This window comes from Cinclus cinclus, chromosome Z, assembly GCF_963662255.1.
Source record: "Cinclus cinclus chromosome Z, bCinCin1.1, whole genome shotgun sequence".
Classification (NCBI taxonomy): domain Eukaryota; kingdom Metazoa; phylum Chordata; class Aves; order Passeriformes; family Cinclidae; genus Cinclus; species Cinclus cinclus.
Window position 1 is genome coordinate 2,556,567 of NC_085084.1, and position 25,626 is coordinate 2,582,192.

Genomic DNA, 25,626 nt, shown 5'->3' on the forward strand with positions numbered 1-25,626 from the left:
ATCTAACATCTTTAAAAAAAAATATTTCCAGTACTGCACAATAATTAAAGTATCTTTCTAAAAGTAAAGTAGTGATTTCTATGTAGCAAAAAAATTGATATGAAAATTGTATTAGTAGACATTTGTGTCTAATACACACTAATATTTCACTCAAAAAGAGTCCCAAAGTAATGGAGACTAAAAATCTCCTTTATCATTTATGTCTACCCCTGTGGTCATGTCTGACACTCCATAAAAGTGAAATACTGTGGTCAGACCTCTGTGAGTCACAGAACTTTCCTCCTTGTTTGCAAAGTTTATATGAGAGAATATCTGGTATGCCGACCCAGGGTGATTTAGCTTAAGAAAAAATAATTAGGAAAACCAAACCACTTTTCTATACAGGGTCATCACATACCCATGCAAAAGGAGGAAGAATGATGGAGAATTAAGAATGAGAGTTAAAAATTACTTAAACTCTGGTTGCTGTCTAAAATTTATTCCCTGTAGTGGAAGCATAAATACTGTGACCTCTGGACTGTGCTGAATAATATAGTGGGGTTTTTTTTTTGATGATGTAGCATTGCCTCCCTTCCACAGAGCATCCTCACCAGGACTGTGGCTTTGCTTGCCTTCACATCTGCTGCCTCCTGAAGCCTTGGAACAGAGCATATGCAGGTGAAGTTATTTTCAGGCTGCATAAAATATTGTCTTTACAATGCACAGTATTTTGCTTCCATTTTTATGCTGCCTTAAGTTACAGACTTCTCTAGAGAAAAAAAAATAAAAAAAAAAGTTTAAAAATACTCAGAATTTTTCAGCAAAACTGAAAGAAGAATGACATCAATGCAAGTAATTACTGAGCATGAAGTACATTGCTTATCTTACTCTGTCAGAAATCAGGTGCTGAGAAAATTTTTCCCATTCCATACATTTGGTGTTCAAAAAAAGTATTTTGATCATAAAAGCACTATGGGTCTCCAGTGACACTAAAGCTTAATGTTGCAAAATATGGTACTTTGAAATGCACTGAGAGTGTTGTCTGGTTTTATTTGTCCCTTCCTTCGCTTCCTTTTCCCAGCAGGAGCTGATTTTTCTTTTGCAAGATCAAGTTGGAATGCAAATGTTTATTAAGTGCATATTCCAGCCCTGCAGTCAGAGGGGAACTGCATCTTGGTTACTGTAGGTGCCTTTGTATTAAAAACTGCTTTTGCCAAGGGCTGCCTGTAATGAAGGAGCCAATGACCTGTGAATTATAACTAAAATGCTCAAGTTGGTCTTGCAGATGGATGCTTTTGATTATGGTCTGCAGTATCCAAAGTTAAATTTCTATTTAAAGCAAAGAGCTTTAAGGTTCATTGTATGTATGTGGGGTTTTGTGGGTTTTATTTATTTATTTTATTTTAAAGTCTGATATTGAAGAGCCTTAAACAAATATGTCTGATTTAAAATTTTATTGAGAACTTACATACAAGGAATTATGCATGTACACTGGTTATTTGCTGTATAAAACCCAGTAAATATACAAGATACAGAAGAAAAACCAAGCATAGACCTAAAGATATAGTTTGAACCAGTGAAACTACAGAATCCATCTTAAAATATTTGGTGACCTTGAATGTGTTCATGTTAAATCTCACTAATTTTGCAGGAAACTCCTAATTTTTAGAAAGTCAGTGCAGAGTCACAAACAACTTTTGCTTTTGATCTCTTTCCCAACTTAATTAAGAACTCATGAGCATCAGTGGAGAGCACCTGAGAAGACCACAACCAGCTACAGGCAATTCTGCACCTTTATCTTCCTCCCTCTTATGCAAAAACAATCAGGTGCACATGCAGCAGGATAGCCGGAAGGTTAAATGGGGCTAATAAAAATCCCATTATAAAAAAAAAGGAGAAAGAAGGGAAGGTGATAGGACCTGAGAAATTTACAGAATTAAAGAAATTACTCTGGAAAGTCCAAGTCAATGTTCAAAAATATTGCTAGAAATACAGTGCCATGGTCTAGTTGACAAGAGGGTGGTAACTCAAGCACTGGGCTTGATGATTTCATTTAGGTGTTTTCCAACCTAAATGCTTCTATGATTCTGTGAAAATACCTCTGAGATCAAGCAGAAGTAATGTTTCAGAGATGTTCTGGATGTGGCTGAGAAGCACAGCAGGAGAAATCAGGGGCACTGTAAAATAAAATTGCTTTTTACATGTTATGCCTTTTTCAAACTTTTCAAAAAGTTATTTCAGCTTTAAAGGTTTGAATGTTGTTGCATCCTAATGATGAGATAAAGATGTATTGGAGAAGCCACAGGAAAACATTTGAAAATGTTTTAAAGATTATTTTCATAACACCCAATATGGATGCCAAATAATGGTGAGCAAAATGTAAGTCTAATTTATCACTATCCATCAGGGCAAAATGTTTACAATCCTCATCAGGTATGTTCTAAAACTTTCACAGAATTACAGAATACCTTATCTCTCAATTAGTCTTAAAAAAACAAAACAAAAAAACCCCCAAAAAACTACAAAAACAAGCAAGCAAAACAAACAAACAAAAAAAAAGTTGAAAGGCAAGTACAGGACAAAAATAAAAAGTGACAGATTGAGAATTTCCTGGAAGTAGGAGAAGATAATCAGATTTTCAAATTTAAAGGCAGAAGACATTAATGTTTTGCCTAAACATCACTATAATGGGTCCAATGCTATTTGTTTAGGCAAGTTTAAAGAAAGCCTGAAGTTATATTTATTCTTGAATTTAAGAACATTGGTCTAATCAAAATAAATTCTCAGTCATCCAGATTCTGATTGATAGTAAAATTTCCTTTTGCATGAAAAGTGTCTTGTGTCAAGGCTAAAAAGAAACGTTTTCCTGCAATGATTGTATATCCTTTAAACTCTACTTATTTATTTTAATGAAGGAACTTGTAGGAAAATTATGTTTTTTTATATTAGTAGCTTGTTTTGTTGTTCTGGTTTGTGCATGTTTGAACAGCAAAAGCCGCAATTCAGAAATCACGAGGGAAATTTGAAGTGTTCCTCAAAACCAGACAAGTCTTTATAAAACTAGTCCTATATGTTTGTACATCTGGGCCAAAAAAGGCATCATGGCAAACGCCGTGCCTGCGTTTGAAAAGGTGATGGAGCCTTCTGACACTCTGCACAGCAATCTCAGCTTTTGAAGCGAGGCAAGCAGCTCAGCTTGTGGAATTTATGTAAATCGAAAGGAAAATTCCCTTAGAAAAGAAAGGAAATTTGTATCTCATGAATCTGCGCCATAGGAATCGCTAATTTCTGTGATTTTATAGTTCTGTCTGTTTTACTGCACCCACACAGATTCCCTACAGTCGAGCAGAGTGAAACAAAAACAGTGAGTTTTCTTCCATACATGCCACCAAGAGATGTGAACTCATAGCTGTTCCCCAAAGATGATGAATCTGGAAAAAATTAGGATGCATTTTCTTTGCTGCATGTTCTGCTTCAAGACACTCAGATTTTGTAGAAAGGTATTGTGACATCAGGCATATCTATAAACTGCACAGAAGAGGATCCAACAGCATTCCCTTTCCTCTTCTTCCAAGCTGAATTTTAGCGTGGTCTTTTTCCTTCATTCTTTGTTTTCTCATACTCCATTCTAGCCTACCAAAATAGCATTCTCTCTCATGTTTGTGTTTCAACTGATACATTTAATAATTTTTTCTCTCTCTCTATCTCTCTCCCCCCCCCACCCCCCCTTTTTTTTAACTGCATTTCTTGTGGTGGAATATCTTTTAAATGTGCAGTCAAAGTAATGAAGTTTTCATCTCCATGTAATTTTTGTATTGCTAAGGTAAAGAACAGCCAAATTTGCCCAGGCTGGTAACAAATATGTGTAATCTGAGGTTTAAGGGGAAAAGCTTTTTACAGGCACTTAATTTCTCTTCACTCCATTATTGAACACTTGCATCTAGAATGCTAGATTTCATAAAAAAAGGCGTCTGGAAATATAAAAAATGTCTAAAAGTGGCCAGGAGGCTGCTTACTATTATTTGTTTCATTTCAGCACTTTATGGACCACAGACAGGAACATTCCAGTAATCCTACATGGGTAACAAACTTTATGTCAGTTTTGGGATTCCACTGCGCAATTTCAACAGCAGTCAACGACTGGGTGTGCTCAAACAGCAGCTGGGAAATAGAGGTGGAGGAATCAAGAGATTGACTGTACTAGAATACACTTCAGATTAACCCAATTAACCCCAAACTGGCCCAGGATTTAAATGGAGGAAGCTTGTACCACAAACCGTGATTTTTTTTTTTTCTTTCTGTTCTTTTTTTTTTTTTTTTTTTTTTTTTTTAGGATCAATTTGTAGATAATAAAAAAAAATAAAAATTAATGATGTTACATTTCAGGCAGATTTCCACTCAACTAAAATTACCTTCTACCTCAACAATTACTTCTGACTAATGTCACTAGGGGAACTATTAGAATTCATTTCATGCTGCATCAGGCGTGAAATGCCGCTTTATAAGACAGGAGTTTTCCAAAGCTAGATGATACTAAACTAACATAGTATTCTTTTCCTAGACACAGTGTTGTCAATTTAATCTTTGTGAGTTTTGATTTAAAAAAAAAAAAATAAAAAAAATTTAAAAAATAAAATATTTACAGGGCAGGAATAGTGTCAATATAAGCACTGGGGAAATCAAAATGGAGGTTGCATTTTCCTGAATGAACAAAAAAACCCATTCATCCTGAAAAAGTTAATAAAATTAAGGATGGAAACTGCTACTAATTCTATAGAAGAAAAAAAGCAAGGTCACTTTTCTCTAGTATTTTAATGAAGAATCCAGTGAATCAACACTGCCTAAATTATGGGAGAGCTCATGACATGAGATTTCTTTTTCATTGAGAGTTAAAAATGGAGCTTATACTGAGCCAGCATTTATTTAACACAGCTGTTCACAAAATATTTCAGTTAACTGTGCTGAAGATACCCAGCGAAGTACAAACACTCCTCTGCACTTAACAAATCCATGCATTTCAGATGTGTGTTTCTTTGTTTTCTTCTTCTTTTCTTTCTTCATAAAGGAAATCCTTTATGGATATAGCAGAGATAAAGACTTTTCCCTCCAACAAGGGATCTTTTCCTGTGTTAACACTAAGGCACATAGGCTTGTGACAATATATTTTCATTGTATTTCTTCAAAAAGAAAGAATATAGGTAATACCATAAAATTTTCTCCTGTTCACCTGTGACATGGAACTTGTACAAGACCGTGGTTATTTATTTCTACCCCTAATGCAAGTAGAAGGCTCTGATTTCCTCATTTTCCTGAGGAAAAAAGTTTTCTGAGGTTTAGGCAGAACCACTTCCTTGTATGGATACAGCACCCTTAATTTTATTTCTAATGATTTGCCTTTTCATATCAGAGGAAAAACTTAAGAAATCAATAAAACTAGATCTTAAGGGATCCTGTTAAAAAAATGCTTATTTGACAGCAATATAATATGGACCTGTTAAAGCTATAGTATGCAAACTGTTACTTACAATTAATAATGAACTCACAAAAATAATGGTATGTCTGTGGCAGAATCATTTGAGTTATTTATTGGAGTAAAGTTTTCAGCTAATAATGTAGGCCAAGGTTAAATAGTAATAACTCTATCAATAAGAGTAATGCTCAAAAAAATTTGAAGTAAGTTTAGATTTGTATTTAGAGAAGTCTTTAAGAATTATATGCCTTACTATTTAATCAGATACAGTCCAGGTGGTCCTTAAAAGGGAAAAGGTAAAGAATCTGTATTAATTTATATGAAAGTTTAAAGATAATTAACAGTGTGTCCACTCTTTGCCAGGAAATTATCAAACAGTTCCTAGGACAAACGATAAAGCCAACTGAAACAAAAATGAAACAGAAGTTTGTTAAACGTTTTGTAGTTCATGACGTGGTGAGATGCAACAACCTTCACTACAGAGTTTTTGGGGTGGAAAAGTTAGTTTGCATTCTTTATTTTCACAATTATTGAAAAAAAAAAGCCCAAAACAACAAAATAAACAAAAAATCCCACACTGGATTAAATTATTCCAGGACTGTGTCCTTCTCCTGTCTGCAGAAATTATCTTCTTGGCTAATGGACCTTTGTTTTTCAGGTGATGGCTTATAATGTCCTGGCAGCTACACAGAAAAATTATCCAAAGTCAACATTTTCTATAGGTACCAAAACACCTATGATTTAACCAAATCACTTTTAATCTTTCATTTAAGAAGCTTAACAACTTAAACAAACACTATTCCTTAGAAGGAAAAATACTCATTTTGTCGAGAATTATTTTTTTTTATTTTGGTTTTAAGGGTTATTTTGTTTTGCTTTGTTTTGATTGGTTGGGGTTTGTTTTCTTTTTTTTTCTTTTTTTTTTTTTTTGGTTGGGTGGTTTGGGGGTTGGGATTCAGGGTTTTTGTTTGTGATCCTCCTGGAGATAAGCACCAAAGTCTTTTCCAGCACCAAGACACAGGGTTTCACAAAGCAAAGATTATGAAAAACTTCTACCATTAGAGTAATTATTCCAATGTTTCCATCTGTATGCTATCAGAAAAAATGGAAGGCCTTGTCTCAACCAAAAAAAACCACACAGTTGTTTTAAAAATTAGAAAGATTTATTTATTTATTTATTTATTTATTTATTTATTTATTTATTTAATCTGCTAGGTCTCAGTCTCTCAAATTGTAAGGCAAGTGGACGTTTTGCTTGAGAACAGCCTTCTTCGGTCAAAAAAAGATTCAGGACATCAACTTCAAAAAAAAAAAAAAAAAATGAACAGCAGATTTTCACAGATTTTCACAGATTTTCTTGGACTTCCTCATGTTATCAATCTATTTACTGATTATGGGGAACAACTGTATATCATACAGAAAATTATCTAGAGTTTTGACACAGGTCAAAATCAGATTTGCCACAGTTTGTTTTCCTGAGACTTATATTCTCAGTGGTCTGGAAGCTTACACCACCACTAGGCAGTGATCCTGAAGTGTAATTTTAGTTTAATGTTCCCCCTTGATTCCTTTCTTCTCCTGAGTGGTTAATTGAAATGAAATGTGAGCTCTGAGGTGAAAAGAAAAAAAAAAAAAAAAAAAAAAAAAAAAAAAAAAAAAAAAAAGGGACAGTCTGTGCTTGGAGATTGTTTGTGTTTTTCCCAAGTCCAGATGAAAAAAATTATTCCTCTTGCACGCATTTGCTGGTTCAAGCCCAGGCATGAATTACTTTATTTCACCTGCTCATTGTGCACCAATATTTTCCTAAGATAGTGAACCTCTGATTGTCATGACAGAGCAGGTTTTGTTCTGTACTACAGAATATTTTTACAGACCTCTCTTTTCTGGTTTCTCAGCAGGTTTTGTCTCATTCCACTCAGTCTGAGGTAGTGCTATGTACTTGCACCTTGTTTTCAGCACATTTTGGATTTTTATGCAAGAAGAGCTGAAAGAGAAGAGGCTTGTAATGCCTTTTTTAGAGAATATCCCCATCTGCTAATCTGCCATTAAAAAATAAACTCTGGAGTGGTATAGATGGCCTCAGTATTATTTTTTAATTATTTTTTTTAAAATCATGTCCTGTTGTAAAGATGTGTTAAAGACAACATTGTGGTTGCCTCTTATTTCAGGCAGGTGAAAATAACTTTGAAGAGTCCACCTGAAATTACAAGAGAGAACTAGACAGACAATTCAGAAATCAATTAATTTGATTGACTCATTATCAGCAGAGGGAGAAAGATGGGACAATATTTTTAAACTGGACTTTTGATTTTTGAAGCAGTTAATAAACAATATAAGGAAATTTGTAGGGTAAATGCCAGTCAGAACTAGTGTTTGGAGAAAGGATTTTGGCAAACTATTTAAAGATTTGCAATGAAGTTTTTTTGTGGTAATTATGTGTGAAAGACAAATGACTCATAAATGCCAAAATTTATACTTTTCCCAAGTCCTAATTTTTTTTAAAATTCTCTCTGATCACCTAAAATTTACATACATTTTAAGTATTTTTATCTATGAAATAAATAATTATTTTATTTCTGAAATAACCTTTTTTTTTCTGGTGTAGGTCTCAACATTTCTAAGGGAGGTTTCAGCGTTTAACCTCAAGTGAAGAATTACCACCAGTGAGTTTTACTGGATGTCTAAGGGTTCAAAAGAACTGGATAGTAGATTTTTTAAAGCATTTTTTTAGTAAAAATATATGGGAAAGACATAAGACCACGATGCACTTCTAAGTAAAAAAAATATCAATTGACAAGAAGTTGAAGATAGATGACATGTATTGGAAATAAATTTTGTATTTTATGCATTTTGACAACAAAATCTACCATTTTAATAGAACACTTAAACTGTAGAGCATTCTGGATAAAATATTTTTTAACACATATTGAATTTATATTTTCTCTCTAAAGCTATAATACTGTATTTCAACTCAGAAAAATACAAAAGCCTGGTTTTATACAAGAGTTAATTTTGATGTCTTGTAATTGTAAGATCTGTGAACCACAATAAAATGTTTCAGTTGAAGAACTTCTCAATTACTGAAAGTGTATTTAGTTTTTGTTGCAATGTTAAATTTACTTCAATGTCAGGTTTCAGATCAATAATTTCTTAGGGATTTGGGACATAGAGTGAAGAAATTGCATATGTTTAGGTGAACTACATTTCTTACATCAGGACATGGTAAAACTTTTTACCAGGAAGGGTTAAAAAAAACAAAATAAAAAAAGAAAATAATTGATTTCTTGTTACAAATCAAGTGAGCACCTGTATCACAATGCTGAAAGTTAACCCACAGGATCAAGATGTCAGAAGAGCCTTCAACACAGCTTTCATTATTATGCCTCAGAGGAATAAATATTCAATAACCTCATCCAGAATATTAACAAGAACTTCAGCCAAGCAATTTGCTAACAGAACCAGGTAAATCAACCAAATCAAGACAAACCCAGTGCTCTGTTACAGAGAGACAATTTCTACTTAACTCCCAAAATAATCTTCCGTTTCAGAAGTTGAGCAGAATGGCTTGGGAAACAAAAAAAAAATAAAAAAATAAACTCTTTATTTTGTTCATGTTGCCAAGCTGTAGTTCTAACAAAGAGACTTAAATGTACAATTTGGTTCTAGAATACCTTCACAAAAACAAACAAACAAAAAAAACCCCCCACAAACAAACAAACAAACAAACCCTACAGTGCTCATAAATTCTCATATTGCTGGGAAAAAAAAATCCCCAAACCTGCAATGCTAGATGAAATGACGCTGTATTTACTATTAATTCTGAATAAAATAATCATAAATCTGATGATGGTTTAATGTTTTATACTGGATTATTATGATGAAATTGAGCTTCAGAGCACAGGCAAGTCCCCAGTGTCAGGTATATAACACTTCAAGGCACTCTCTGTGGTAAGGAATTATACTTACTCTGGTGAAGGCACAATAAGAAATTATTTCTTATTCTAGGGTTTTTTCCCCCCCATTCCTTCACATTTTATGTGTTGCCAAAACTGAAATTAAGAGTTCTGAAGGCAAATCAGATTTATCTGTTTCTGATCCAAGTTTCAACTTTTTCATTAAATAAAACAAATCATTTCCTCAGTAAAATGATTTTCAGATTCAAGGAAAGAAACAAAGACTGTGTTGTCTTTTAAGAAGAAATGTAATAGACTGTAAAATCTTCACAGAAATTATTTTCTGGTATAATAGATTTAATTTTACATGGCAAACAAATGCAGATCTTGTGTAGAGAAACGAAAATAACACTGTAATAAAACATTTCTGGAGTAGAATGAAACACTGTGTGAAGAAATTAATATATTTCATTTAGTTAGCATAAAATTAAACTGCTAATATTGTAAGATGTCATTATGAGTAGTAAAAAGGCTTCTTTTTTTTAATTCAGAACAACATAACAGATCAGAATTTACAGCCATTTTTTCACTAAAGGTACAATCAGTATATAGTACTCTGCACTGCTGTAATCACTGATATGATTATTGTCCCTGAAAGTGAGAGCAAAATAGAGTGGATTCTGAACAATCAAAACTTCTTAAAACTGATTTGAGCAGTCACTGGATTAATTTCCAAGCGTTGGAGAGCACCAATCCCAGCCTGTACCACACAGCAGATCACAAGTGGTGCAGGCTTTCCCATGAAAATATCCTCATTTATTTGATATGAAAATATCCCAAAGAACTGCCAGATGGACTGACAGAAAGATATGGGTTTTAAAAGTTCAGCCCTTCAGAGTAAAACTTGCAAAAAGCAAAAAGCAAAGGTTTTGGTGTGTTTACTATTTAGTGAAATTATCAAAGGATTATCAAAATATGTTTGAGTCTCTACATTTTTTCTTCCATTTTTCTTTTCTAAGTAATGATGTATTTTAATGTTCCTGGGGTTTTTTGGTCATGAAATGGCAATTTTAGCAGATATTTGTTTTAGAGGGTGCTTTCACTTTGAGTTATGTTTCAAGAATTAAAACATATAAAAAGCTAAACTTTAAAAATGAAACTTTCAAATGTATTAAATATTTATTTTTAAAAGAGGTGAAACAAAAGGAATGAGGCTATTTTGGATCTTGTGCATCTGCATAAGTTTTAAAGATGCATTCAGCTATGATGACACTATATTTTAATGGGATTATTTCACAAAGTGGTTAGTTACTTTTCTTACTCTGACTGTTCATTCATTAACAAGATTGAACACGTTCTTCATTTACATTTTCCATTCCCTTTTTCCTGCTGAAAACTAAATATCTTCTTGCGTTTAACTCCAGTTTTATTCACAGTCCATGTGTTACTCAGTTTTGATGACAATGATGATGACGATCAGGAAGAGAAGGCAGAGGAGAAGAAGAGGAGGAGGAAGAAGAAGAAGAAGAAGAAGAAGAAGAAGAAGAAGAAGAAGAAGAAGAAGAAGAAGTTATGATGATGACAGTGATGATGATGATGATGAAAATATTTTAATTTACTCTAACTTTTATAAAGAATTTAAATATTTCCTTCTAGTATATGTTAGGATTTTATTCCTGTACTGAGTATTTAGCACATTTACTGCTGACTTCCATGTATGTCATGCACCTGGAAACTGAACCTGATGTTGCTGTGGATTCAGGCACCTGCTTCCTTGCAGATCACATTTCTAAAATTTCACATTTTATGTAAATAATACTCTGTTTGATGTCATCCACCCCTTGACAGCCCACATCAAGAGCTTTGAGAATTATGAATTCTTGCTCAGGTTTAGAAAACACAAATTCTACTCACATCTGTGCTCACAGCTTGAAGACTGGTCACAGTTCAGGTTTATCTCAGAACCAGCTCCACAAAACACACAATATTCAATAGAGAGGCGAGTTTACAGCTTGTCTGTCGCAATGTTTCATTCATGTAGTACAATGAAATGGAAGATATAATCACAGTAAAAGTGCAGACCTTAAATCCCCTTATTAATCCTAAAGGCCTTGACCTACACAAATTTAAAGAGCTGCAGTCTTCATGCAAAGATCTCTACACTCCTGGAATGAGAAACGAGCAGAGAGGCCCCATAAAGATCCCAGCTGATGCAAAAAGAGAAAGAGAGAAAGAGAGAAAGAGAGAAAGAGAGAAAGAGAGAAAGAGAAAGAGAGAGAGAAAGAGAAAGAGAAAGAGAGGGGAGGGGAAGGGAGGGGAGGGGAGGGGAGGGGAAGGGAGGGGAGGGGAGGGGAGGGGAGGGGAGGGGAGGGGAGGGAAGGGAAGGGAAGGGAAGGGAAGGGAAGGGAAGGGAAGGGAAGGGAAGGGAAGGGAAGGGAAGGGAAGGGAAGGGAAGGGAAGGGAAGGGAAGGGAAGGGAAGGGAAGGGAAGGGAAGGGAAGGGAAGGGAAGGGAAGGGAAGGGAAGGGAAGGGAAGGGAAGGGAAGGGAAGGGAAGGGAAGGGAAGGGAAGGGAAGGGAAGGGAAGGGAAGGGAAGGGAAGGGAAGGAAGGGAAGGGAAGGGAAGGGAAGGGAAGGGAAGGGAAGGGAAGAGAAGAGAAGAGAAGAGAAGAGAAGAGAAGAGAAGAGAAGAGAAGAGAAGAGAAGAGAAGAGAAGAGAAGAGAAGAGAAGAGAAGAGAAGAGAAGAGAAGAGAAGAGAAGAGAAGAGAAGAGAAGAGAAGAGAAGAGAAGAGAAGAGAAAGGGGGGGGGGAAGAATAACATTAAATTCTGACTGACTCTGATAGAGGTAAGCTTAATCTATTTTTTTCTTAGAGGTAAGAAAGAGGTTTAATGAGTCTCAGATAGAAACTCTGCCAGATCAAGTAAGAAGATATCCTTTTATGTCTGCAACAACATGGGAAGGAGGAAAATTAAGGCACAATTTGCCATTTGTCTGCAAGGTCAGCCTCTGTATTTAATGAAGCCTGCTCACTTTAATTGTTCTTCCTGTAGAATTTTGCAGCCCTATGGAAAAGTACAGGCACATTTTACACCAAAACTGGCCTTTTGCAGGACAGAGGAGGTGTGATCATGAGGCAAGAGCTACAATTCCTGTAAATAATGATTGCTAACAATAATAATTATTAGCAAAACATTACAGTGTTCTCTGTGCTTTAAACTACAATATATTTCTATCCCATCATTCTTTTAATATTAGGACAACACACTTGAGCAAATAACAACCCTTTTCTGATGCTATTGGTGTGAAAGCATCAAAGTGGAGATAAAAAAAAGATCTGTGTTGTATTCCAAATACACTTTGCCCTCTGATGAGCCCAGCCTGCCATGACAGCTTTTCCATTTTATTTTTGTGTCACTTTCAAGTTATGCTTGCCCAGGGGATTTCACCAGCTGAGAGCACATCCATGAAGCATACCTTGGTATTGATCTGAAATTCCTGTCTCAGGGATAAGACTTTTAAGACCAAGGTCATGAAAAAAAAAACACTTGAAAGAAAAAAAAAAAAAATCTGTAAGACAGAGTGTTTTTGAACATCCACATTTTCATGACATTGGTGTGCTCGTGTGAACAAATAAAATCTGTCAGTGCACAAAAATGTCATTATTTCTGCCCTACCTTCATACTCACCGAGTCTTAATATGAAGTACTTAAAGTAATGTGGACCATGAGAAGAAAGAAAAGATAGATCATCTGTTCTTGGAAAACTATGTATAATATGTTATTCTAAAAGTCCTGCCTAGTAATGCTTGAAATAAAAGAAACTTGTGAGGGAGCTTATGAAAAAAACCAAAAAAAACCAAGAAAAATATATACCCTCAGTCTTTTTGTCCTTTCTGCAAAGTCATAAGGTAATTCTCAGATATATATATGTGTGTATGTAAAAATAAATATAAATCCACTGAAGTAAAATCCTTAACTATTCCAGACAGGCAAAACTGATTGAAAAGTAGCCTGAAAGGTACTTAAAATAACCTTATACAAAAGATGACTAGATTACATTTAAATAAATTAATACAAATGGGATTTAACAGTAGTGTTCTTCTTCACTGTTGTTTTTAGATTATTACTGTGGCTGTTTTTCAGAAATTTTCAATACTATATTACTGTTGAAATGACTTAAGGATCTAAAATTGAGATTGGAGATATTTGGAGACTGTAATAACTTGCAAACATACACTAGCTAGTGTGAAAAAAAGTTTAGCAATGTGGATTTCAGAGAGGTGACAAGCAGAGATTATACTGTTATTATATTGTCAAAGGAACAATATATTCCACATTCTCCCCTATTTTCTTATTTCTGCATTTCATATTTGGGTTGGTTTCTTCGTAATTATTAATCGCTGTCTGTTTATCAGCATCTCCCCCTCAATAATAACTTTTGATTCTTCCCAGTTTCACAGATAATAGAGGTCTTATATGTTATTATGTTTTTTATTATTTACAGAAATAGGAAGGAGATGAGAGGAGATGGGCTGGAAATACTTTGGACGTGAAGAAAGCTGAGCTCATGCACTGCTGGAGATGGGAAAAAAGGAGAATTTATAATTGCACAACCCAAGAATAAAACTTGAACAGTTCTTTGCAACTGCTTAAACATGAAAATCAACCACCAACAGTAGCTCTGTCCTTAGGAAAGATGGGTTCATTTTACCCAGCTCTTAGAGAACATTAATTCTCCCCTAGTGGGATTTACTGGTTCTACCTGTACCAATAAACCAAATAGGTCAAGGCTTTTTTCTCTGTCTGGAATGGACAAGTTACACAGGTTTCATTCATTAAATTAAAATTTCTGTCCTCCCAAAATATACCTGAGCTGGTATCATTTAATGGGACTCTCCTACGCCCAGGAGTTTCTTGGGAGAGTGCTGGCTGTGACAGATCAAAACTTGCCCCCATCTCAATGAGTCAAAAAACCCCAGTGCATGGCAGCGGCTGAGCTGTGTCCTTGTCCTTTTGTGTGTACTGGTGTGTAGATTATACCATTGTGTCGTCCCAAATTTAGTTATCTCAGCATAAATCTCACCTGCATAAGCTCTATCTCTGTGTTATTAATTACTTGATGTAAACTTAACTGCCTCTGCATCTGCAGCATTACAGCAAGTGCAAGGGAACCTAACTCTGCTGACTTAGATTTTTCAGCTTCTTTAAATCAAAGTCAGTGGCACCTTCCATCCCTGTTGTCTTCTGAGCACAGACAAATCTGTTCCAATGTTCTCTCTTCAGCTTTCTGGAAAGTTCTTAAGTTTACTTAAGTTTTCTTCCTTTCTTCCTTCCTTTCTTTCTTTCTTTCTTTCCTTCCTTCCTTCTTTTTCTCTTTCCTTCCTTCTTTCTTTCTTTCTTTCTTTCTTTCTTTCTTTCTTTCTTTCTTTCTTTCTTTCTTTCTTTCTTTCTTTCTTTCTTTCTTTCTTTTTCTTTCTTTTCTTTCTTCCCCCTCCCCCCATGAATCATAGAATTGCTCTTATATTTGTTTCAAATTAGATCCACCTGACCATATCTGATTAAATGCAATTTCACCTTTCTCTCCCTTTCCCTCTTTTAGAGATTCCTAATCTCAAACCTACCAAGAGGATGTGATCAGTGGCATCATTTTCCCTGCTGGGTGGGTAGGGTTGGCAAGAACATTTTAATGTTTTATCTGGATTTGGAAAAGTTGTTTGTTTGCTTGCTTGTTGGTTTGTTTGTTTGTTTGATTCCAGAGCCTGAAGAAGCTGAACTCAGGGTTTTTACCAGGCTTTAGGTATCATATTGCTCTGCAGCATTTCCAAGTCTGAGCTGAGTTGTTCAGCTTCAAGGGATTGCAGGTATTGCCAGGAATGTCCTGAAAAAAGGGTCTCTAAACTCACTTTCAGTGTTATTTCTCACCAAATATTATGGCATCCAGCAGGTTCATAATTGCACACTGATGAATTCTGCACTGATGAATTCCCTGGATTGCAGCAATTACTGTTGTGCCCGTGGGAGACCTGACATTTTCCAGAGGAGAGCAGGAGAGCTCATGTGCACTGTTCTCTGTCCCAGTCTGATCTTGAGCTTCCACGTTTGGAAGCACACTCTGGAATCCCCTTTTGCTGGAAGCAGAGGGACTACTCTGCCATTAAAAAAAATACTGTTAAAAAAAAAAAAAAAGTTAAAAAAGGAGGTGTGATTAAATAAAAATACAAAGTAAACTTTTTTAAGGCTGTGATTTCCTTTAAATTAAATTTTAAATATATTGTCAATTGCTTGGATATATTTATTTACAGAAATTCCTTCACTGAAAACAACAGAATGAGTAAAAGCCAAGTGTTTGTGTGTTTATTTCCTTGCACCCCTCAAAACGTGTGAAACACACTCCATGATTCCTGCCAGGATTTCTGACATATGCAGCCTATTTCAAAGAGTAGCTATATTTTAAAATAGTCCATGATATACATATAACTTACGTGTAGTCACAGCTGATACAATGGGATTATATACATGATTACTCGTGCAGTGGAATCTTTCTGCTGTGCCATGCACAGATGATAAAGTAAGAAGGATTCAGATTACTCATTTTTTTTTTCTTTCAAGCAGCACCTTTCCTGAGCCACAAATACATGGTTTAGTAGTAATTGATTTTCTCTGGTAGGGTGCATGGATTACATCCCAGCAATAGAAAAGTAGTGTTAAACTGTCAGTTATGCTAAATATCAGTTTTCATTGTCACAGCGGTTTTGGGCTTCTTGCTAAGATTATTTTCATCAATAAATATGTAGTTTTGCTTTGATCTATATTCTTTAACCTTCTTTTCCTTCATCTTTATTCAGCTTCCCATACACTAGCAATAAGACCATCAGCTCTGATTATTTTTATTTTTACCACACTTTATATAATGCTTTACTGGACATTTTTTTTTTACACTGAAGATGCTTTTCTTGCTGTGTGTTGATTAATCATGTTTCATACTATTAGCTCCCCCTCAGCATTTCACACTTTGTGCTCAATAGATAAAGTATATCATAAACTGCATTATCAGTGCTCAGATAAACATGTCTATCTTTTACTAGCTATATTATTAACACTCTAGTTTCCATTTCTGCACTTACAGCTGCTGTTATGAATATGTTTGCTGTTTTTCATAGTGGTACTTTCCTTGTTGATTGGGTAGGAGTTTATTTCAATATGTTCAGATTACCCCAGAAGTTTGTGGTTTTGTGTTCTTTACCTAATTACTTCAGATTGTTAATATAGCACATCATTTGTAATCATACAGCTTCAGTGATCACTAAAGATTGGCATTTAGTGTGACACCTTTATGGTTTAATATCTGTGTCCTTTAATAACTTTCCTTTTACTTCACTTTTTCATTTTATCAGATTTTATAGTTTAGCTTTACTGGTGTTTCTTTCAAAATGCTTGGGTATGCCAAGGAATTATCAAATGCCCAAGGAAATATCTGATAAATAAGCAGATTTTTTTTCATTTTTTTTTTAAATTTCTTGATAAAAATTCTATTGACCTGGAGATTCTCAATGCAAAATGCACTGTAGGATTTGTATTTCTGCTATTGCTCATCCTTATCTGTTCCTTTTCATCAGAAAATTTAGATAATTTCTTGTTTTATGAAGCTGATATTTAACATTTGTTCATACTCATCTGTGGGTGATTCACTTTCAAGTCTTCGGTCTCACTCCTTGCACTCTCCAAGTTCTGATCCACCCAGCAATGGAAGTGTTTCCAAGACTTCTGGTAAAGCTGGGCTTGAAAACTCATTATGGACTTCTCTTGGTTGTTCATGCAGTTCTAAAGCAAGAGAAGCCTCATTTCTGCATTCAAAAGGGGAAGAGTGGCACCTATTTCTTTTTGTTTCATGTTTTTTGCCAAAGAGCATCAATTTACACTTATTCTATTGGAATAGCAATGTGTCATTTCTGATTACGCGTCTCAGACTCTTGAGATTTTCCTCCCACCTCTGATATGATAAAATGAAGCACAGTCCAATGTCTGTCAAGGTGGACCATCTTTTGGGATGAAAAGGTCTCAAATTCAGGATTCTAAGTGTGCGTGCTAATTGCTTAATTTGCTATCATGTCTTTCCTCAGGTATTCCACTTAGAAAAAAACATCTTCACACCACCAGCACTCCAAATGCAACTTTTCCATTGTTGCTTAAATATCTAAATGTCTTTTCTGCCTCAAGAAGGAGCTGGAGCTGCTGGAGCCAGGCCAGAGGGGGCTCCAGGATGAGCAGAGGATGGAGCAGGAAACGTGGAGAGAGACAATTGCCAAGGGATGGAGGGACAGGACCCAGGCAATGGCTCCCAGGGCCAGAGGGCAGGGCTGGATGGGATCTTGGGAATTAGGAATTGTTCCCTGGCAGGGTGGGCAGGGCTGGCACAGGGTGGAATTCCCAGAGCAGCTGTGGCTGCCCCTGGATCCCTGGCAGTGCCCAAGGCCAGGTTGGACACTGGGGCTGGAGCACTGGGACAGTGGGAGGTGTCCCTGACATGGATGGGGTGGGAATGGATGGGATTTGGGGTCCCTCCCAACACAAAGAATTCCACGATTTATGATTCTGTATCCCAATGTTTCTTTTCAGTAACCACTTCCTAGATGTTATATTATGAGTAGTCTTGACTTCTACTCCCTTCTCAGAAGAGATTCCTTATGAAGTCCTGTTTCATGTTTGAAATTCATGTCTCTTGACCACGCCGTTCTTGGGGCTTTTTCCCACATGAGGCTTTAAGCACCACATTAAGCTTTCTTGGTTTAGCAATTCCCTCACTTCTGAGTGAGCTTCCTTTTTAAATCTTGGTGCTGTTTTGTTATTCTAGTTGTCAGTTATTGGTAAAACATTATAGACACCGTGGCAGAAGAGTCAGTCAAATAGAATTTCCTGCAAAATAGGAGTCTCACACCTCACTGGTGATATTCATGGCTGGGGCACAGTTTTGTTTCCTATCTGCTGTCCCCACCTGGTTGGTTGGTTGGTTGCTCTTGTTCCTGTAGAAACTACAACAGTTTCTGGCTCACCAGAGCCATTCCCGTTCTCTCAGGCTGTTCCCCTAGAGCCAGATTGAATTTCTTCATCAGGACAGTTCTGCTTCAAATCTCCTAATACTGTTAAAGAAAGGAGTACATTAGGCTCATTACTTTTTCTCAAGAAAATGTTGCTTTACTGCAGGGGGAAAGAATTTGGTAAACATCATTAAAAGTATATTTTAAAGTTGTTGTTTTTTGGGGTTTTTTTTTTTGTTTTGTTTTTTCCCTTGGCATACCTTCATAAGTGTAACATTTTCATATCCTTTTAATTGAGCTTGCATAAAAAAAGGTTGAAAAAAATAACTGCTGTGTATGTTTATATATATATATATCTGATAAATGTATATACATATATTTTTATATATTATATATATATATCTTTCAGCATTTTCTGGGGCTGTTCTTTGCCAGTTGAAAATGATTGCTGAAGGGAGTAACACAGTGAAATGAAGTAAAATAAAACAACTTGTTAAATCAAAAGTATAGTTATTTCAATGACAGTTGGGTTGAACTGAGATTATGTTCATACAGTCTGACTTATGTTTATTTTTTTGACTAATTGAAGAAAGTAGTTAGAAAACAGGTTTAGACTTATGTCAATGGCAGACAGTGCTCATAGTTAGTATCATTTTGTGACTAGAATTAATTCTGTGTTAGTCAAAGGAATGTTTTTGCTAGTTTGCTGTGAGTACTACCTTGATATTTTACAAAAAAAAAGATGGAAAAAAGGAAAATATTTAAAAAATTCGTGAGGACCTCTCTTAAAAATCACAGTATTGTTTGAGAACTCAAACAGTACAATCTGTATATTACCATCACTCACAAAACCCTATTCAATCAGTTCAGTTACATCATTCCATCATCATTAATGGTCCATTACCTTTACTGTGTTTTCAAACCACTGGTTTCAGGCAGCCAAACTTCACTACTGGAAAATCTCTTTTTAAATCTTCATCACCCAGTTCAACATATTCCAATCTGACACATTAACACATCAGAAAGCTTTATTGCCTTATTATCCAACTAGCAGGGGGGGAAAAAAATTGTAATTCACACATCCATAGGATGAATTAAATCTAATGGTGTGAACTCCCTGCTAGGAAAACCTCTCAAGGCACTCAGCTCCTTTCTCCTAAAATCTTTCATACACTCAATACTTGTTAACATTAGAGATTAAACTAATCATGAGTTCCCTCATCAAAACCTCTCCTCAGAATTATCTAAATATCTCATATTCTTGATTGTGGTTTTCTATATAAATAGTAAGAAGGAAGGGAATACCCTTTTTTTTCAGAGGGCAGTGTAGACTGACCTGAGCAGTATGACCATGTGAAGCAAGGAAAGAGAATTCCTCAGATGTGATGGCAAGGTGCCTTCGGGTGAATATATTGAAGCGAGCTCTGAAAATACTTCAGGATCTACTCCTACAATTAAAAAAAAAAAAAAAAAAAAAAAAGAAAAGGAGGATTTTGGATTGCTTGCTGTTAAGAACAAATAGGCAAGAAGTTGGCAAAGTTGATATTTTTTATGACAGTTGAAGATAATTTGGAATTTATCTTTTCTGCCATTGTGTGGATTGTTTCTGATGGGGAAGAGCAGGTACCTGCTGACTCCCTCAGAGTGCCACCCTCACTGCACCCCTCTCTTTTGAGATCCTTCTGTGAATTTCCTCTACATTCTCCCTATATTTTCACTGTTCATCCCATCTATTAAGGCATTTGTTATTTAACTTCCCCTCCTTGCTTTCCTCCTCCTTCCCTTCACCTTATCTTCTCTTTCATCCCTTTCTTGCACTTTATCCTTTCATGCAATCCATCATCTTCTCCCATCAGTTCTCTAGCCAGGAAAATAATTTTTTTAAGCTCTTTTACAGACAGATGCTTTGTATATCAAGAAATACAACCAAAAAGAACTTGCCTCAGCCCTGCTGCTAAAATACCAGAAATTTCATGTACAGAAAACTAGGGCAGAAAGCACAAAGAGCATTTCTCTTAAGGTACTGCTGTGTTGTTTGCTTTCTTTTTCCTAAATCCTATTGCTCCTTATATTGCTCACAACTCATGTTGCTAGTACTCTGCAAAAATTTCATTGTCTCTGAAAAGGAAGAATAAATTCATTCCCTCCTGATTGACATACAAATTTTAAAAAATTACAAATTTTCTAGCTCCAGTAAAATATTTTATACTAGATTTCTTCCTTTATTTTTTCATGGGTTCTTTTTGTAGTTTTATTAGTGTCCTTCACCACTATGATAAATTTTCTGTTTTGCATATATATTTAAGCCATGGGCAGGTATAATTCCAGACATGTAAGATGAAATTTATTTAAAAAAAAAAAAAAAAGAAATTAAAATCAGTGTCTCACTGTTTGAATTTGTACCTTTTCATGTGACCTTTACTGAATATGTTCAAAGTTCAAACCTTTAAGCTCCCATGGCTGCTGCTTGTGAGGAACCAAACCCACAAAGTGTCCTGGCTGCTGCCCACATTTGAGTGCCCCCAAAATTTCCATGAGGTTTCCTCATTCCACAGATCCTGGGGGAAAAAATGCTCAGATGCTGCCTGAAGGAACAGATCCCAAATCCCCAGATCTGGGAGCTTTCAAAATCCCAGCTCCCCAGAGCTTCTTCATTGATGGAGGACAACATGGGAACCACTGACAGATGGCAAACCTCGTTATAGAAGTTTCAAGTTTAACACAGTAAAAATTAAAGGAAAGAAAAAGAAGAATAAAAAGAAAAAGGAAAAAAGAAAAGGAAAAAGAAAAAGACAAAAAAGAAAAAGAAAAAGAAAAAGAAAAAGAAAAAGAAAAAGAAAAAGAAAAAGAAAAAGAAAAAGAAAAAGAAAAAGAAAAAGAAAAAGAAAAAGAAAAAGAAAAAAAAGAAAAAGAAAAAGAAAAAGAAAAAGAAAAAGAAAAAGAAAAAGAAAAAGAAAAAGAAAAAGAAAAAGAAAAAGGTATAGCAATGCCTAGTGGTAACTCATACATACTCATACAACATGGTAAAATTTATGACTTGAATATATTTGCACTTTGGACAGTAAAATTTATTTTTAGTAATATTTATTTTCTTGCTTCCTCCAGTCCTTCCTCTCTCATCTGTATCAAAATCACACAAGACCATCTAAAGAACTAAATCAGGAGAGCTTAATATGTCAGTGTTTTCATTGAAATAATATAAATTTTTTTTCTAATGGTTGACCTTTTACTGTTGAAAGCACAAGGCTTTCAGTTTAAATTTGTCTTTCCTTTCACACAGTTTTCATGAATAAAATTAAAGATGGGCAAAATAATTGCCTAACCCACGTGCCAGAGTTACAAATTCTTTAAAAGAGACATGAAAATGGAATAGTTGGGGATGGGGGAGCTGTACAGGGAAAGAGATGGAGGGAAACAGTGGATTTTGTGTGGAATGATATCAGACTTCTGCATTTCTGTAGAAGTTCAGTAGCTGTGCCAGAACGTCGGGACCTGCTCAGTTTCTGGATGCCCAGTGCAACACTGCATCTCCTGTATTCAAAAACATCCTCAGCACTCATTGTCCCTTATTTTTGATCTGATTTCCACAAGAATAAAACATAAGCCTCCGGGCTGGGAAAGGCAGAAAGTCAGGATAAAACATACAGATCCTGATTTTGATTTATTTTTCAAACTAAAATAATGCATGGCAGAGGTACGGGAATGGAGACAAAAAAACCTGTCTGGCAGGAGCCTCCAGAAGTTTAATTAGCTTGAACTTGTAAAGATCCCCTCCAGTCTCCCACCAGTCTCCCACTTTCTCAAAGACTACTCAAAGACTACTCTCCACGAGGTGTAACCTTCATCTGTACAACCTCTTTCCCACATGTGTTCTCTTGAACTCCAGCTGCATGTTTTGAACTCCAGGCAAGATGTGACAGCACATGAAATTTATTTAACGAATTGGGCTTTCTGAATGAAGTGATTTTTTTGAGGCAGCACTTGAAATTTTTATTCCTGTGTGAAATAAAATTGCAGAAATTTGAATTCCTCCATCAGCAAGACCTCTAATAAGCCACAGTGGAACCTTGCAATAGGAATTAATTCATTCTTTTCCTGTTATTTTATTGCTGTTCCTCCTGGCGTCTAGGAAATACATCTCTTTTAAAAATCAGCTTTAAATGTGCATTTGCAGTTAAGTGCAGTGATTACACAGAATGTGTCAGAAAACAACAAATCTGTGTGATTGATATTCAGAGGTTTCTTCTGTTGGATGGCAAATACTCAGCCCATGAGTATTGGGGTTTTTTCCCACTCCTGTTACTCTTGGCATAGCCAGCTCCTCACTGATGCAAAGCTTTTAGGGGTATACCAAAAAAGTGGAATAGAATTAAATTGCCATGCCTGGCATCCTCTGTCATAATGAAAAGTGGGAGCACCAAATTCCGTGAGAGAAACTGCAAAAGGTGTCAGGCTGGGGTTCCCCTAGGTGTAGGGTTAAACAGGAGCAGCTGCAATGTCCAGTATGTACTTTAAGATTATTTATTTTTTTTTCCTGGGGATTTAGACTTGAACAAGCTGGTAGCTTGGAGCTTTGGGGAGAAAAGTATTTTATTTCAGTGTGTGCTAAAAATCTGTGAGAGCTTTACCCCGGGTGGAGAGTATTCACCTCAACAACAGGCAGCAGGAAGGATTGAGTTGATATTTGTTTCTTTTTCCATTGGGGATTTGTGTTGGGAGAAAAAAAAAAAATGCCTACAAAATTTATTATTTTTTATTAAAGAACAGCCACGAGTGGGGGACAAGTCTGCAAGCAGAACAGAAGTTTCTGGAGGCATTTTAAATCTTGAATGGCTTTTTTTCTTATATAAGAAACCTATTGCTTAATATCCCTGAGCAACAAGGCTACAGATTTTGCTTCTCAAACGAAAAGATGCTTAGTTCAGTTTTATAAAATCAAAATAAAGTTCCCACAGAAGGCATTAAGTGTATGCAATAATAGATGTGGAACTTAAGTTGGCTTGCTCCATCTTATGTTTCATCAACAACAGCAATCCAGAAACTTGACAGCCATCCTAAAGACAGATAATTCATTAAATTTGTACATATATTGCCAAGAGGAAAGAAGACAGACACAGAAAACTCCAGGCATGGACATATGGGCTTCTAATCAGGATTCTTGTGGGAATAACTATTCTCTAGAACCAAGGTATTTTATCTTAATGGAAGAGCTTTTTTTAAAAAAAGGGAGGTGAAGCAGTGTTTCTGCATCAAAATATTTCAATTGCTGTATGCTGATGTGAGCATGGAGGTTGAATCAAACACCAAGTGAAACTGATTTTGTGAGTGACTGAGACCTCACGCAACAGAAAAAAAAAAGCAGAGTAAGGGCTGTAAACTGGTGCAAATTAACAAATACATTTTGGGGTAAATACTAAACTGCAGTATATATGGATTTTCTCCTTTAATTCTCTTGGAATTTGGATGGTTGGGTTGGGAGTGTACAAAGGAAGATGTACCTGGAGCAGGAAATTACCAGAAAATAGCTTAAGTGAGTTGCTGTGTTGTGCTGTGGAAAGCTCAAGTGTTAAAAAGAGGTCTTTTAAGACTCTTATAACCCAAATCATTCTACAGCCCTATGATAGAGACAAAAAGAGATAAAAACAGACATGAAGAAAGACAATTTGCTGGGAATATAATAAAAGACCTAGATAAAGCAATTTTCCTCACTCTCCTCAGTTCCATTTCCTATGGGACATTTTACTCCTTGTTTATTTCTCAATATGGAGCTACATTTCTGTCATAAAAAAAACACATGCCCTGGCAGTGTGTCACGAATGGAATATCTGAAAGGTTAATGTCTGCTTCCATTTGAGCAGAGAAAGTGAACACTCACAGATTTAAAGGCCCAGAAAACCAAACCAAACCAAACCAAACCAAACCAAACCAAAGCAAAAGGAAAAAAAAAAGCCACCACAGACAAAAAAAAAAAAAAAAGAAAAAAACCCCAAAAGAAACAAACAAATAAAACCACACACACCAAAAAAAAAAAAAAAAAAAAAAAGAAAAGTGATCCTGATGTTTTTTCCTCCAGCTTCAAAGGATGATTTCTTAAAGGAACAGTTTTTGATAAGCATGGCAACATTTCAACAGAAGAAATATGGGGGTGATAGTTGCAGGGGGGGGGAAAAAAGAGCTCCCTAAAATAAACTAGTTAATCTGCTTCACTGTTTTGCAAAGGATGTAGGTTGAAATTTCCAGGTTCTTACATTTCCTTATTTCTGTATTTCTACTTATCATAGCCTGGCATTAGGCAATCTCTGCAGATGCCTATCACTTTCTGGTTTTTTAGTAGGCTGGGATTTATTGAGATGAAAGTGACTGGGAGAGATGTATCACCAGATGTACTTTCTGCTGAATTTGAAGTGCTAAATTAGATATATAGATATATAGATAGATAGGTATATAGATATAGATAGATAGATAGATAGATAGATTAGATATATCTATCTTCTCTGACCTTCAGAATATTAGGCTGCTCAATGTAATATAACATGATTACCTGTATTTTTCAGCATGTTATGAGGAGAAAGAGCAGGGTTTGCCACCTGCTAAAATACGTTCTTTGTAAGAGAAAATTTTATACAAACTGTTAAGAAAGAAGGCTAAAATTACGTTAGGAACAAAAATATAATTCTTCTTATAAAAATGGGGGCAAATGAGATAGTCTCCTGTTCACAGATTCAGAAATAATTTAAGAAATGAGAGCAGGAAAAGCGAGGGTTTTTAGTGCAACACCAGAAAAATTCTGGGCAGGACCACTTAATTTTTCGTATTTAATTAAATTGGGACAATATGTCATCTTTTGTCCTTATTTTCATCCCACTATTCAAGGAAACAATTGATTAACATATGGTTCTGCACTGACTGAGAAAATGAAAGTTTTTAATCTGCAAATTTACATCCGTAAAAACACACCAGAGGACATTTGCAGTGGAAACCTGCAATTTGCTTTACAAGGAAGTTATTTCTCTTTGCAGAAAGATGAAAGCATTACATGGCTTTAAGCACATACACGTATGAAGATATTCATGCTATAGTTGTCCACATATGTAAATTAAGCACATAAGTGCATTAAGCACTGCTTTGCAATAATGTAATCTACAGTTTTAATAAGAAAAATAAATCTTGACTGAAAAGGGCTATAATTTCCCTCTGGCTGAAAGCCAGGACCAAGATTAGGAATCCAGGGTTTGCAGTTCTCAGACCA